Source organism: Heteronotia binoei, chromosome 12, assembly GCF_032191835.1.
Source record: "Heteronotia binoei isolate CCM8104 ecotype False Entrance Well chromosome 12, APGP_CSIRO_Hbin_v1, whole genome shotgun sequence".
NCBI lineage: Eukaryota > Metazoa > Chordata > Lepidosauria > Squamata > Gekkonidae > Heteronotia > Heteronotia binoei.
The window spans coordinates 59,513,851-59,529,153 of NC_083234.1; positions in this window are offsets into that span (position 1 = coordinate 59,513,851).

The window sequence follows — 15,303 nt, forward strand, 5'->3', positions numbered from 1 at the left end:
CGCAGTTCTGGCTGGCTTAGCATCGGGGTGTGTATCCTAATATGCAAATAAGTTCCTGCGGGGCTTTCCCTGCCTCCTTCACCCAGCACTACATCTTCAGACCAAATCTGAATGGAGGAGGAGTTCACAGTTTCTTTTAGATTTTTTTAAATGAAAAATCCTATTCACAGATGTCTGGACCCTTCCTACCTTGGTCCCATTTGGAAATAAGAAAAGCCAGAGCAGAGAATCATGCAGAGATGCAGAAGACAGCCTCTTCAGTGAGTCTGGCCTGTGCTGAGCCTTTAATAATTCAACACATTTTCTTTCTCACAGTGTCCTAACAACTCTGCCACGGCACCCAAGTTGAGGATAGCGGCTCTGTCACATCATTCCTTTTCCGCTACTGCAACTCTTGACCCCCAGAACCTTTGTGACACAACTCGGCAGCCTCCTCCTCCAGAATACATTTCAAAAACCTGTCTATTATCACAGACGAGACCTGCTTCTCTTGCATGAAGAAGACACTATCTCCAAGTTAAGTGGAATGCCTACAGCGTTTGCGCACACACACAAAAATCCCAAGATTCTGCAGCACGCAAGGAAGTACTGTGTTGAAATAAGGACAAAGCCAGTTGGAGTTGTTGCTTTCAAGAAAAATGCAAGCAAATGAAACCCATGGGGAGGGGGAGGGGGGTGGAGAGAGAAAGCAGACAGCACAAGCAACCGCACCTGACCTTTGAAGTTCACTTGAAAAATGCCTCATTGAAGAGAGTAATGAATGCAGAATTGAAACAGTTTGATAAGCACCTACAAGTTATGCCTTCGTATAATTACGGGTTGTCACAAGGAGGAGATGGAGATCTTGGATGCCTTTATTGCTTTTATTTACCGGTGGGAAGGTTTGTTCAGATCATCAAGGGCTGTTTGTTGTTGTGTGCCGGCACGATAAGAGGAGTCAGCATGCTAAGGCTTCTTCTTCCATGAAAAGCAAACCCCAATTCACACCTTTGGATAGGATTACAGGATAGGTGTTGCTCTCTAGCATTGCCTAATGTATCACTTGCGCAGAGGAGCCTGCCTGGACTTTAGCTTCAGGGCAGACAGGAGGCTAGGCTACATATCTGCTGGCTTCTGAATCATCTTGTGCAAGGCATTGTTTGAAAGTCAGGGCTTCCATTTATGGAGAACAAGGCTAAACATTTTCCACCTCAAATCAATCCACATCTCTAGTAGTATAAAGGCCTCTCCCAACCCCCATCTTAGTGCTGGGAAGTGCTATCTTCTGTCTCTTCAAATGGGCCCGCAGCCATGGTGGGGCCCATGGGACCCTGGCCCCACCAAAGTACCAAGGCCAGAGCCCTGGCCCCACCACTTACTGCCACTGCCTGGCCAGAATTCCACCTCCTCCTGCTGGGGGTGCCGGTGCCCTTGCCCTTGGGACCCATGTAGGTGGCCAGTGGGCATGCCTGCCTGGCATCTCTCTAGGGTGGTGCCTTTGCTTGGCTGCCCCCTGCGACCAATGCCAGTGAGGTTGGGAGACTTCCAAAGGGGGCGGGGGGGAGAGTCCCTCTCCTCCTCCTAGTCAGCTCAATTGAGTGGGGGATGGCTGGTCTTGCAAGGCAAGCTCAGAGGAGGAGAAGCAGAAGAGCTTGGTGGAGAACGCCACACATCCTCTTGGCTTGGCATCCTTGCAGCACCCCAAGCAAATGGCTCCTGCACACCACCTCCTACCAGATCCTTTTGACTGGAGATGCCGGGAATTGAACCTGGGACCTTCTGCATGCCAGGATGCCTGGCCACTGAGCCATATGTCCTTCCAGAACTGCAACAGCTCTCTGGGCTATAGAGATCAGTTCCCCTGGAGGAAATGACAGCTTCAGAGATTGGACTTTATGGCATCACCTCCCCACTGAGCTGCCTTCCAAAATTCTGTTCTCCCCATGCATTGCCTTCAAATCTTGAGGGTTTTCCCAAGTCAGAGTTAGCAACTGGCAGCAACCTTTAACTTTTGGTGTTCTCTTTTTTGCACTGAAGACCCTTTGAATTTCATCCTCAAAAGTCTAGAGGCAAGAGGGAATCAGGAAACACCCTTGGGAGCCATTGGGGATTGCTGATCTAATTAACACAGCAGCCCTAAGCAAAGTTAGAGCCTTCTCTGCCCACTGAAGTCAACTGGTGAAGCCTGGAAGTAACTTTGCTAAGGATTGCACTTCAAAATCTGCAACATCGCCTCGTCTCCATTTCCAGAAAGCTACAAAACTGCAGACTTTAACCTTTTCCATCATACACTAGAACATCTTTCTTTCCCCACCAGAGTTATAAAATGGGGGAGGGGGGGAATTGAAATATATGCAATAATTTCCTACCAGACCTAAACTCCTTTTACTTATTTTATAACAGCAACGTATAACATTGTGCTGTTTGGCATATTTATGGAATTTTAAAATATAAATGTCTTTGTTTTCCATAATAAAAATTGCATGTATATCCAGTACTTGAGAATGAGTTGCAAACTTCTGCGCCTGTGCTGCCCTAGCACATGAATCTTTATTTCTGCAACCTGTGAGCTCAGGAAAAAATGTTAAAGGTAGAAAACAATTACTGTAAACAAAAGTGCACTATTTCAAGAGAAACACTGTAATCCAGTCATAATTTGAATATTGGACGCCTGCATATTTTGATATTATATTTACAACACTGAATTCTGGAAGGTGGTATTATCATTATTATCATTACTGCATATTAATTATTGCCAAATTACTCACATTTACACAAAATACTCTTGAAAATGTTATATATGTCAGCAGTATTCCTAGGAATTATCTTTACCTGATGCAATCAATTGTCTTACATTTACCTTGCAAAGATGAGCCGTTTCATTTCAATTGGGAATTAAAACTTTGTTCCAAGCAATGCCAGATACTAGAGTTCCAGTAGTGGAACTCAGGGTGCCATTTAGGCCTAAAAGACAAGCATGTCTGGATCAAGACTGCAGCATTGTGAATGGGGGTTGACTTCTTCCCCTACCTGTGCTGTTTTCCTGTTCAAAAATGCCCCTTTTTGGATGTTTCAAATACCAGAAATGGGGAAGAGCACCCATATTTGCCTTCTTTCCCTACCCAGACAGTACCACAAACCAAATCCAACCCAGAGTCCCTCTTTAGTTGCTTTTTAAGGGCCAGATTACATATTAGAGTCAAGGAACGCTGTCGTACTGTGTCCTTAAGATGAAAAGTTAAGAGAAAAGGTAGTTTTTTTAGTAGGGACTTAAAGGAGGGAAGAAAAAAAGGGTGATCATATGGTGATCTGAGAGTAGAGTTGCCAGTCCCACCTGGCCACTGGCAGGAGGTGGGGGGGGGGGGTAGGGTTGCCAGATCCAGGTTGGGGAATTCTTGGAGATTTGGTAATGGAGCTTGGAGGACAGGGACCTCAGAGGGTACAAGGCCACAGAGTCCACCCTCCAAAGCATCTGATCTCTAATAATATAATAATAATAATAAATTTTATTTCTATCCCGCCCTCCCCACCTCAGCAGGCTCAGGGCGGCTAACAACATTTTATAAAAACATACAATAATAATAATAAAACCTTTAAGTTTAACAATATAAAATATCAACAATAAACTTAATAACATTAAAAACCAGTTCAATAAATACAGTTCAATAAATGTAATCTGGAGTTGTATTTCTGGGTGTTCTTGAGGTCCCACCTGGAGGCTGGCATCACCTTCTGGGAGACACAGAAGAAGAAGATATTGGATTTATATCCCACCCTGTACTCTGAATCTCAGAGCGGTCACAATTTCCTTTACCTTCCCCCCACACACACACACACAACAGACACCCTGTGAGGTAGGTGGAGCTGAGAGAGCTCTTACAACAGCTGCCCTTTCAAGGACAACTCCTACAAGAGCTATGGCTGACCCAAGGCCATTCCAGCAGTTGAAAGTGTAGGAGTGGGGAATCAAACCCAGTTCTCTCAGATAAGAGTCAGCACACTTAACCACTACACCAAACTGGCACCAAACAGAAATCAAAAGCTTAGGGTGGAAGTTACAGGAGCAAATTTTAGGTAAGAATTTAAGGCAATGTAAGGGCAGACAGATAGGCTGCTTCAGGCTGAACATGAGACCTTCACACCTGTATCTAAGGATTAATTGTCTGATACTGAGATTCTGTGTCTGGAACTCCTGATATGCCATTTAGCTCTTAAAAGCAGACATGAGAGAACCCATATGGGACCAGAATCTGATAAAGGTAAGGCCCATATTTTCCATATTTCATAAGTTAGGAAGCTGCTGTTGATTCATCCTTATCTATGATCGCTTTGAGCTTCCATGTAACTTTCTGATGAGGTTATTAGGAACACACGGCCAGAGAGCTTTAAAAAAACGGCCAGCAGTTTCTACGTTCAATGCTTTTCCAGGATCTGCAAGGCTAGAACGAACTTGCAAAATCAGGTCACTGAGTGAAGACTTTTTGCACAGCAGTATTCAAAATGCAAATAGCCGAGGCACATTAAATATTAAACAAATATGGTGCGCTCCAATTTTGTAATTAAAACTCCTATTTCATATTTTACATGGCACTACAAAGAGGCCACACTGCGATTCTGGGAGACTTCATGGCTCCCTTGCGAAAGAAAGAAAGAAAGAAAGAAAGAAAGAAAGAAAGAAAGAAAGAAAGAAAGAAAGAAAGAAAGAAAGAAAGAAAGAAAGAAAGAAAGAAAGAAAGAAAGAAAGAAAGAAAGAAAGAAAGAAAGAAAGAAAGAAAGAAAGAAAGAAAGAAAGCTCTAATTCCTGTGGCTGTTTTTTTTTCCTCCCCACACTTCCATTTTCTTCTGCTTCTTGCTGCATAGTATTACTTCCCTCACTGGTTAAGTCAAGTCAAGTCAAGTAGTCATTTATTAGCCAAAGGCCATTACACTCAATATACATCCAATACTAAAAAAGATCATACAAGAATTGACATCAAAAAGATAAACGATAAGATGATCGCTGACATACTCACCAAACCACTTGCCAAGGAGAAGTTTGAGATTCTTCATGAAAGACTGAACTTGCATGACTTCAGTGTTTTAACTTGAGAAGGGGTGTTGGGTTTTAGCAAATTAGCAACATTTCAGTAATTATAGAGTTAACTGTTTGTTAGTCAACAGGAAGTGACATATGTTGATTGTATTTGTAACCAGTCCCTTAGCTAGAGAGAAAACCCGTGAATGTTTGTAGGAGGTTTTAAGTTAAATCAACTGGAATTGAGTGTTTTGATTGGAAATCAAGTATTGGCTATTCTACATTTTATGGCTCTCTTCCCATCTTTGTCTAAGTTTGGAGAAGAGAAGCCATTCCAAGTACTGCTTTCTAATAAAGATGTAGAAGTTAGTGTCTGTTATTTTTCTTCCCAATTTTACCCTTCTCTTGTAGTTCTAAGTAAAGCAGTCATATTCTTTTAAAACACACACATGTTCTCTGTGTATTGCTTGCTGAACTGCTATTAAAACTCTGCTAAATAATATTTTTCTCTAAGAACATCTAACACAGTAACATTGTGTCAAATAGGTTCTAACAATTTTTTAAAATTTTTAAAAGGCGATTACTATCTATTAACATTTAATAAAACATATCCAGCATGACTTATAAAAATTCAACCAAGACAAGAACTGTGGCAAACCACTGTATAACCCACATTGGTCTAAATTGTAAGCTTCTCAGGGCAAGACCTCACATATGTTACACACATACAAAGATCTATGCCCTTCAGACTCTTAAAATACAACTGTCTTAGGTGGGATAGGTACCAACAAAGTACAGGGTTTGGATATAATGGACTGTGTATAAGAAACCTTTTCCTTAAGCATTTCTCTAATATTAAGCCTAGATATATACATGCCATCAAGTCGCAAGCAGTGTTCCCTTTAAGCTGAGTTAGCGTGAGCTAGCTCACAGATTTTTAGCCTCCAGCTCACACATTTTTGCCTTAGCTCAGGAAGGATAACCCCAGAGCACACTAATTTATGCCAGTAGCTCACAAAGTAGAATTTTTGCTCACAAGACACTGCAGCTTAGAGGGAACATTGTTTGCAAGATGTTTCCAAAGCAAGTGAGAAGCAGAAGTGGTTTGCTGTTGCCTTCCCCTGCAGGGCCTGATCTTCCATCCAAGTACCAACCCCGATTAGCTTCCAAATATTATGAGAATGGACTATATTCCTTGCTGCCTCCCCTCCCTGTATCAAGCCTATCCCCCTAATTTCTAGTGTCACAAATGTTAGTATAACAAAGTTTGTGTAATCACTAGAACGGGCATTAATCCTTGAGCAGAAAAGTGACTTGTAAGTGTAGATTATAAAGAACAAACCTGAGGTTTTTGATTTTAAAAAAGCTATGGCATTGTTTCTGAGTTTGTATAAATATTATTTACCCATTAAATAAGGTACATGATCCTGCTTTGCACTGAAGATAGGGAGCCCTTGGTGGAGTTCTAGGGAGGGCTTTATTGGTAAGTGCAGGGAGAGCTGTTTGGTTCAACCTGCCTTAGGCTTCAGCACCATCTACTGTTGAGAGAAGAATTAATGGCTGTGGTCACACACACTAAATAATCTACTTTCAATCCATTTCCAGTGCATTTCCCAACTGAATTTTACTGTGTGAACTGGCAAAATCCAGTTGGAAGGGGCACTGAAAGTGGATTATTTGGTGTGTGTGACTGCAGCCTCCTTTTCTCAAGTCACCATAACAAGATCTGCACAACTCTCTCCAGCTTGAAAGTTTTAGACACGGCATTTTTAGCCACTCCCTTGGGTGAAACATAAAAAGCCTAACATTTAAGTAAATGTGAAAGAATCCTTGGGTTTGGAATACATTGTCCTTCTCCAATTATTAGGAGGGTTGGTAGTCACAAAGTATTGGTCTGTCAGCTGCTCTTAGCTGGAAGACATCTGAGTGAATTAAAGCTTGTCTATAGCCCAGAGAAAGGACTTTGTTGCATGTATCAGAAGAAGTCAGAATTTGATCTGGACTTCAATGCTCCAATTCTCCCTATTTACTAAAGTCTGTGACAGTCCCTGATGAAATTGCTGACTGTACTGTATCACAAAGGTAGCTTTTCTGGGTCCACCCCCCCCCAGGTGTCATTCTTCAGGACATAGTAACTCCTTCTTCAGGGTCTCCAGAAGTTAAATGTCAGAGTGAGAAATAGATGTACCTTGCAAATGTATGGCTATTAAAGCCCTAGGCAATGTGCAAACTGCCATTTCATGCCCTGCAATTGTCAAAGAACATTATGAAGCATTGTACACCTACAGTACCTTTCTAGAGAAATGGTCACATTGACTGCCAAAGGAACAGAGCCTTCAGTAATGTACCTTTTCCTATTCTATCCTCCTTTCAAGGAGTTCAGGATGTCTTACATGCACCTCCTCATTTTATCCTCATGCCCAGGACTTTTTTGTGAGCAGGAACACACAGGAACGCAGTTCCAGCCTACTTAGCATCAGGGGGTGTGGCCTAATATGCAAATAAATCCCTGCTGGGCTTTTTCTACAAAAAAGCCCTGCATGAAACAATGGTGATGTCAGGGAGTGTGACCTAATATTCAAATGAGTTCCTGCTGAGCTTTTTCTACAAAAAAAGCCCTGCTCACACCAGTCCTGCAGGTGAGAAAAACTGACTAGCTCAAGATCACTCAGTGATCTCCTATGGCAGAGTGTGGACTTGATCCTTGCCATTCAACTTGATCCAAGCACACGTTGCTCAAACCCAGTGATACTCGGTAGCTCGAGAGCCATGTTGCTGTTTGACATGCCCACTGTGGCCTTTCTCAGCACTGTTCCCCAGTGTGGGACCCATTTTATGTTTAAGAAAGGAGGGCAAGGCCCTTTTCCGGTAGGGACTGTGATTATTGGTCCCCACCTTGAAAGAGCTGTCTCCAAAAGGACATAAAAATTGTGAGCTTCAGATGCAGACGTCATGCTAGGAATGGAAATAAACGTTTCTCTTTTGGTTGATGGTCATTGAGAATATCACTCTCTGCAACCCACTATTCTAACTGGAGTACCACAACCTCTGCAATAGTGGCAGAGTTTAGGCATAGAATCTTGGTATAAAAACAGAGGTGCCGCACTGTGTGTCCCAATGTTCATCCGTGAAATGTCGCAGAGTATGCCATGTTCACTTTCAAGTAATGCCATATTTATTTCCACATATACACTTTAGGGTTCTGTAACCCTTGTGTGAAAGAAGAGTCATATCAGGGTTTGTTTGTTTTTAAAGATATTGGAATGCAGTATTAAATCCATGTTTTAGTATGTTTTATTGGGAGTGAAGGAATTTCATGCCAAATTAATAGGATCATGGGGCAAAGATGCTCTGTACCAGGCACTGGGAGATAAGGATATTGATTCAATACTCTCATTTATCCAAAATATTTTGATAACATCGGAGAGGGGGAATCATTTGAGCAGGTAGAGGCTTGGATTGTTGCAAATACAGCTCAAAAGATGAGATCTACACATTCATAATTCATTCACAGTTAGCAATTTGGAAAGCCTTTGCTGCTGGCAACTTTTAATTAAATTTGCAAGTTATCTTAACACTTTCTTCACTAGCTCAAAAAAAAAAAACCATGGGGGGTTTCAGTCATATGGAAATGTATTTCCATGTAGTCTATAATGTAATTGATTCAAAGAGGCAAGATGATTTTGGATTCCCTTGTAGAATTTGTATACCCATGTTTTCACAGCAATTCACAATTAATCTAATCACCCTAAAAAAAACAAAGCACCAGCAACATCACTAGGATCCACAAGAGCACAGAAATCAGCAGCAAAACAGTCTAGATCTTGATGTCCATCGTCATAAATGCTTGTTGGAAAAGCTGGGTCTTAATCTCTCTCTGAAAATAGCGACGGAGAATGGAGAGGTGAACATCACAGATGAGCACATAGAATCATAAAGCTGGAAGGGACCTTCAGGCAGAGCAAAGCACTTTGCATGATCTGGATGCTATACTTCTGCTGATACAGCCCAAAATCGCATTTGCCTTTTTAACTATCGGCAGCTCTTTGCGATGATAGCTAAATAGAACCTCCATTTCACAGACAATATGCTTCTGAGTGTGAAGTGGTGGGAGAAAGTTATTACCTTTATACCCTGATTGAGGTCCCATTGCCATCTGACTGGTCAATGGACTAGATGGAATTTTTACTCTGATCTAGCAAAGCTTAAGTGATTAAAGAGTTTTTTTTAAAAAAAGTGATTAACTATATAGGAACATAAGATTGATTTGTTATTGCTGGGAAAAAATGTTAAGGAAGAAAAGACCGCCACTCATCCATGGTAAAAAGAGCCCTGTGGCGCAGTGTTAAAGCAGCAGCACTGCAGTCCTAAGCTCTGTTCACGACCTGAGTTCAATCCCCGGCAGAAGCTGGGTTTTCAGGTAGCCGGCTCGAGGTTGACTCAGCCTTCCATACTTCCGAGAACTTAGTCTCAACAAAAGTGGATAGGTAGTTTTTTCTATTGCAAGTGCACCAAATTGTTGCCTATTTTTCCCATTATAAATTGGTCTCATAGTTTGTTATGCCATCTTGATAAGTTGAGTGGAGCCATATCTTTCCACTTAGTAGCTATTGCTAGAAGGGCAGTACATAATAATATAGAGATTAAAGGAATATTGGATTTGGGTAATGATGAAACTGGCCAATAATTTAGTAGAACAGACTCAAGTATAAAAGGTATTTCTCAACCTGTTATTCTTTTAACTAGATTTATCATTTGTCCCCAAAATGTGTTTACTATGTCACAACCCCACCAGCAATGAATACAAGTCCAAATATTTGACCTGCTATACCTTAGCCATTTTTCATTTGATTTCTCTAAAGTTTGGGCAGCATGTGTACCTTACCAATGAGATTTTTTTTTTCACATTAACTTTAACACTGCTAGAATAAATCATCCTACTTTTATAAGAAATAGGATGATCATGATGGAACACTGAACTGTGTCCTCTTGTGATCACCTAACCCCCACTCCCCCCAAATGGGAAGGGCACCAAAAAAAGGCAGAAAGATCCAACATACACAGCATCTTTCCTAAGAAAGGATAAAAAATCGGGGGGTGGGGGAAGGGTATATTGGCTTAGAAAAAAGGCAACTAAAGGGAGTTATGATTGGGGTTTATAAAATTCTGCACGGGTAGAGAAAACTTTCTTTTACACTCTGCACCACGGAGAAAGTAATTTAAAAAGCATGGTGGGAGTAAGGTTTTATTACAACAATTATAATTCAAGAAGCATTTTAAGGTAGATGCTGAGCTGATATCATTTAGTGCACCTTCTGGTGATGTCAGGGGTGTGTGGCATATGCAAATGAGTTGTGCTAATGAGCTCCAGCACCTCTTTTTCTATGAAATGCCCCCTTGATGGTTAAAGAAATCCCCTAAAGATACAGCATTCCTTTCAGCATCAATTGCTGGATGGGGTATAACCTTCTTTGTCCAGCTGGTGGGTTTCCCAGTTGGTCACTATGGGAACTAAGATGGTGAACTAGATGGGCCATCAGTTTGATCCAGCAGGGCAGTTCATATGAACATACATGCTGCAGAGGAGCTACCACTGTTCTATAATAAGCTAAAAATGTCATTCATGAGCTGCCAGGCCTTTTTCATCCAGAGACACTTGCATGCACATGAGAGTGTGGATATGTGCAATCTGCATATTGTGGCACACAGCAGCAAGAATGGATAGGCCAGAGGTGGCCAAACTGTGGCTCAGAAGCCACATATGGCTCTTTCACACATATTGCATGGCTCTTGAAGCCCCCACTGGCCAGCTTGAAGAAGGCATTATACTCTTTAAAGCACTTCTCCAAGCCAAACCAGCCAGCAGCTTGGAGAATGCATTTAAAGTTAAAGTTGCTTTCTTTCCACCTCTCTCTCCCCATCTTTTTGTCTTCCTTCCTTGTGGCTCTCAAACATCTGACGTTCATGTATATGCAACTCTCAAACATCTGACGTTCATGTATTGTGGCTCTCAAACATCTGACGTTTATTCTATGTGGCTCTTATGTTAAGCAATTTTGGCCACCCCTGGGATAAACCAAAGGAAGGGCTCTTTTGTGGATGATCCTCCTCACATCCAAGATAACAAAACATGTTCCTTCGGGACCACCTTCGGGTTCAGCTTCGCAGCAAATGCACACAAGAAAAAGCTCCAAAATATGTGCAGGATCACACAGGAGCAATTTATGGGCTGAAAATAGATCAAAGACTTGCTTTGAACTCTCCAAAAACAAGCCCAGTGGCATTCCTTGATTACGTTTGTGTGCCAGGATCTGAAGCGAGAGCTCTTTGCTCTGTCATTAGACAAACTGGATTGCAGCTGAGCCCGGGCAGACCAGCAGTTGCTACAAACGGCTCCTGTCTTTTTGGAAGTCAAAGCCAGCATAGCAGCCAGGCACAAGTCTCAAATGTGAAATAAGCAGATCTCCTTTCTCTGCACGATACAGAGAATTCCTGGACACTGGTGATGGGGGCGGCAGGGGGGAGACAAGATAAGTTTCCTTGTGAGGAGAGGCTATTAACTGTACATGGGACTTAGCGGTTTAGGGGCTGAGTTGACACACTTAACCTGTCAGGTTATGTCAGAATTTCGATGGGATCCTGAGACAAGATAAAACTTGGCTTTACTGCTTGTGTTTATTTATTTAGGATATTTCTATAAGGCCTCTTCAGAGTCCTGCTCAAGACAGCTTACTGTTAAAACAACGCAGCAATATGTAAAACAAGTCATTGGACATAAGCGTCTTTTACTCAGGCTTTTCAAAGAAAGAAAAGTAGCGCCAGGTGAGGCTTGAGGGGAAGGGTGTTCCAAAGGCAAGGTGCTACCACAGAAAATGCACCATTTCTAGCTGCCACCCACATCTCCTCTAAAGGTGGGGGCTGAGAGAACAGGACTTGAGAGGCAGAGCTTAACTAGCGGGCTGAATAGTAGGGGAGGAGATGGTCCTTTAGGCATCCTGCCCCACAAGCCCACTTTGAACTGGGCTTAGAGAAACAGATGGATAGCCAATACTGATCTTTCATCACAAGGCATACAGTTCCTGTAACTAATCCTGGACAATAACATAGCCCCTGAATTTTAGACCTGCTGCTTTCTGGACCGCTTTCAAAGGCAGCCCCATGTCAAGCACTTTACAGTAATCTATCTTAGTTGTGATGCATGGTGCACCCTGGTCAAATCATGGCTTTCAAGGAACAGCTGTAGCTGTTCTGCTGGTTACACTCCAGCTACTTAACTGTTTCCCTCCAGTACTCTACCTGAACAAGCATTGTGTTCTATCAACCATCAACCATCAAAAACCACTGAGCCAACACATCTGGGCTTTTAATACTGTAGCCCAGAGGGGTTGTGATCTCCACCATCGTGATGGAGGTGACAAGGAGCAGCAAGGAGGGAGCTGACTGCCTAGCAAAGGGCCCAGAAAGCCATCCAAAAGGGGCGTGGCCAGGGATCCATGCAACTGGGCAGGGCAGACAGGAAGTAGCTTCAGCAATTCGTGGGGAGGGTGTTTCCTTACAAGTGAGAAAGGCCTGGGGGAAGAACAGACAGGAGCCCTGGGGAGGAAGAACTTGAAAGGCCGTGAAGTGGCGAGCCTGGGGTAGAAAAAGGAGACAAGGAGGCCCAAAGATGAGAGAGAATAACTGCCCCCTCAGCCTCAGGATTAAGGGTGTGGAAAGGCACAGCCTGTAAGCAAAGATGGAATAAAGAGGAATTAATTGTTCTTCAAGTCATGAAGTTCTTTGTGTAGGGAGGACAGCGTGCTCCTACTCTACATGGAGAACCCCAACTGTGCCCATTTAAGAAATGTTTATTTATTAGCTAGGCAAAAGCTAGAGGCAATTCTCTTATAGATTTACCAGATGTCAGGGCATGATTCTGATGTGTTAATTCCATTTTCTTGCAATGCAGGCCTAAAGACTTTGGATGTCTGTCAGTGATTAGGTATATTGGCAGCAGTGTCAGTGAGGAGTCTCAGCTGAAACACTTGAATATATACACATCCCAGAAAGAACTGTGGTTCCAAAAATGTAAAAAGATTTATTTCCTGTCACTACACCCTTGGCCTAAGGCACATCTTGAAACAGTAGGGCCTTGAGCCTCTTCAGTTGACTGCCTCATGCTTCTGGAATAGCCTCACGGAATAGGTGTGAGGGGCTCAGACCCTCCTGGATTTCCAGCGAGGCTGAAAAATGGAGCTATTCCAGAGAGCTTTTGGAGCAGTGTGAGCAAACAGGGAGCACCCTGCTGGTGGTGGCATAAGAATGTTTTTAGATTGGTTTTAATTTCTTTTTTTCCTGTTGTTTTAACCTTTGTTTTATCACATTGTTCTTGTACTGTTGCAACCTGTCTTGGTTCCTGAAATGCTCAGGAGAAAGGCAAGTACATAATACTGTAAGTAAAACAAATTTGAATTCATCTTTATGATGGCAAAATTTGTGGGATTTAGTGCAGAGGTGTAACAATACTTAGTATGTATATTTTTATGACTTTGGCATTGTGGACTGGTGTAAATGGGCCAACTGCTTGAACCATGGATTTAACAAAATAAGCTAAATGGTCTTCAATGATCCACAATTTTTCCCTTAACCTTTGGAATGTAATACTGATGAGCTTGGGGAGTATCTATGAGGCAGATGGAAGATGGTTGGGGGGCTGCAGTGTGAATATGGACACAGAGAAATAATGAGTAGATAATTTTAAATTATATTTAGCTAAAATGGATATGTCTTAGGTAGAGTTGCCAGCCTCCAGGTGGGGTCTGGAGATCTCCCAGAATCACAGCAGATATCCAGATCAGCGTCCATAGAGAAAAATATCAATTTTGAAGCATGAGTTCTCTGGCATTATTTCCCGCTGAGGTCCCTCACCTCCCCAAAACCCACTCTCAAAAAATCTCCAGGAATTTCCAAACTCAGGCTTGCAACCCTAAATTCTTAGGGGTATAATTATTCATTAGAAATCCAATGCAAGATTAACAGTTGTGCACTCTGCTCTAGGAAACTGCCCCCCCATGAGCTCTGCATGTATATATGTGAATGAAAAGATATTACAAAGATTCCATATGTTTTGTGAACTCCTTTTCATCCAAAGGAGAATAAACTTTTGCCACAGGTGTTAAATTTCTCACCCTTCTGGGATGAATATGAAGACCTTAGTAATAAATATGCAAACATCTGAAATTTGGCTAATTAAAAATGAACAGGGAAAAAACCCTTCAGTGAAGTTAAAAGGCAATGAAATACAAGAGCTAGAATCTGATATATTTCTATGAGAAGCTCAATTGTATACCATTGCTCAGGGACTATTTTCAGTGATAGGGATAGCAAAACCTTCCCAGACTAGTTAGGCTAACTTAATACCTGTAGTGTGATAGGAATCCCTTGTCCTTAATGAGTCCTAACAAGACAATGTATAGCTTGTTCTTAAATTAATAATGACATGCCAGTTATTTAAAAATGTACATAATTAAATATAATAATGTAAATTTAACAGTTTTCTACTTTTTGAAGGCTCAAAATCCTTCCTCTGTCTCTCACTCTTCCAAGTTGCTTCGAAGCTAGTCATTTTCTTGATACTGAACACATAAAGAACTCTTAAAAACAGGCTACATTGGTGCTACCTCTACAAACCGTTGATCCAATGCTGAATAGCAGGGGTGGGGAATGTCTGGTCCGAGGGCCATTTACGGCCCTTGAGATCACTTGGTCTGACCCTCGGGGATTGCTGGGCCAAGCCATGTGGTAGTCTTCCTGGGGCCCCCTTTCCCCCCATTTCTTTATTTCCCTTTCTTACTCCCATTTAATTTTCTTTTATTCCCCTTTCTTCCCATTTATTTTTTTCTTCCCCCATTTCTTTATTTTTGTTTTATTTTCCTCCCCCCCCCCCCTTCCTTCCTCTCTCTCTCTGTGGAGCTTGAGTGGTGGTGGGCATTGTGAAGGACTGCTGCTGGGTTATGTGGGTGCCTTTAAAAGTCTGCTGGGAGCAGCTGCAGTTTCTGCATGAATGGAGGGAGGGGTGGGAGCCAGCTACCACCAATTCAATTTGCACTTGATTATCCCAGATGGTGTGGCCTAACATGCTAATTAGTGTGTGATCTAATATGCTAATATTACAGGATGTGGTCTAATATGCTAAAGAGTTCCTGTTGGGCTTTTTCTGCAAAAAAAAAAAACAAACCCGGACCTAGGCATTCGCCTAGGGCTACGGTCAGTGTGTGTGTGCCAAATTAGGCTCTCCCCACATGACTTCAAATAGAAAAACAATTATTTGC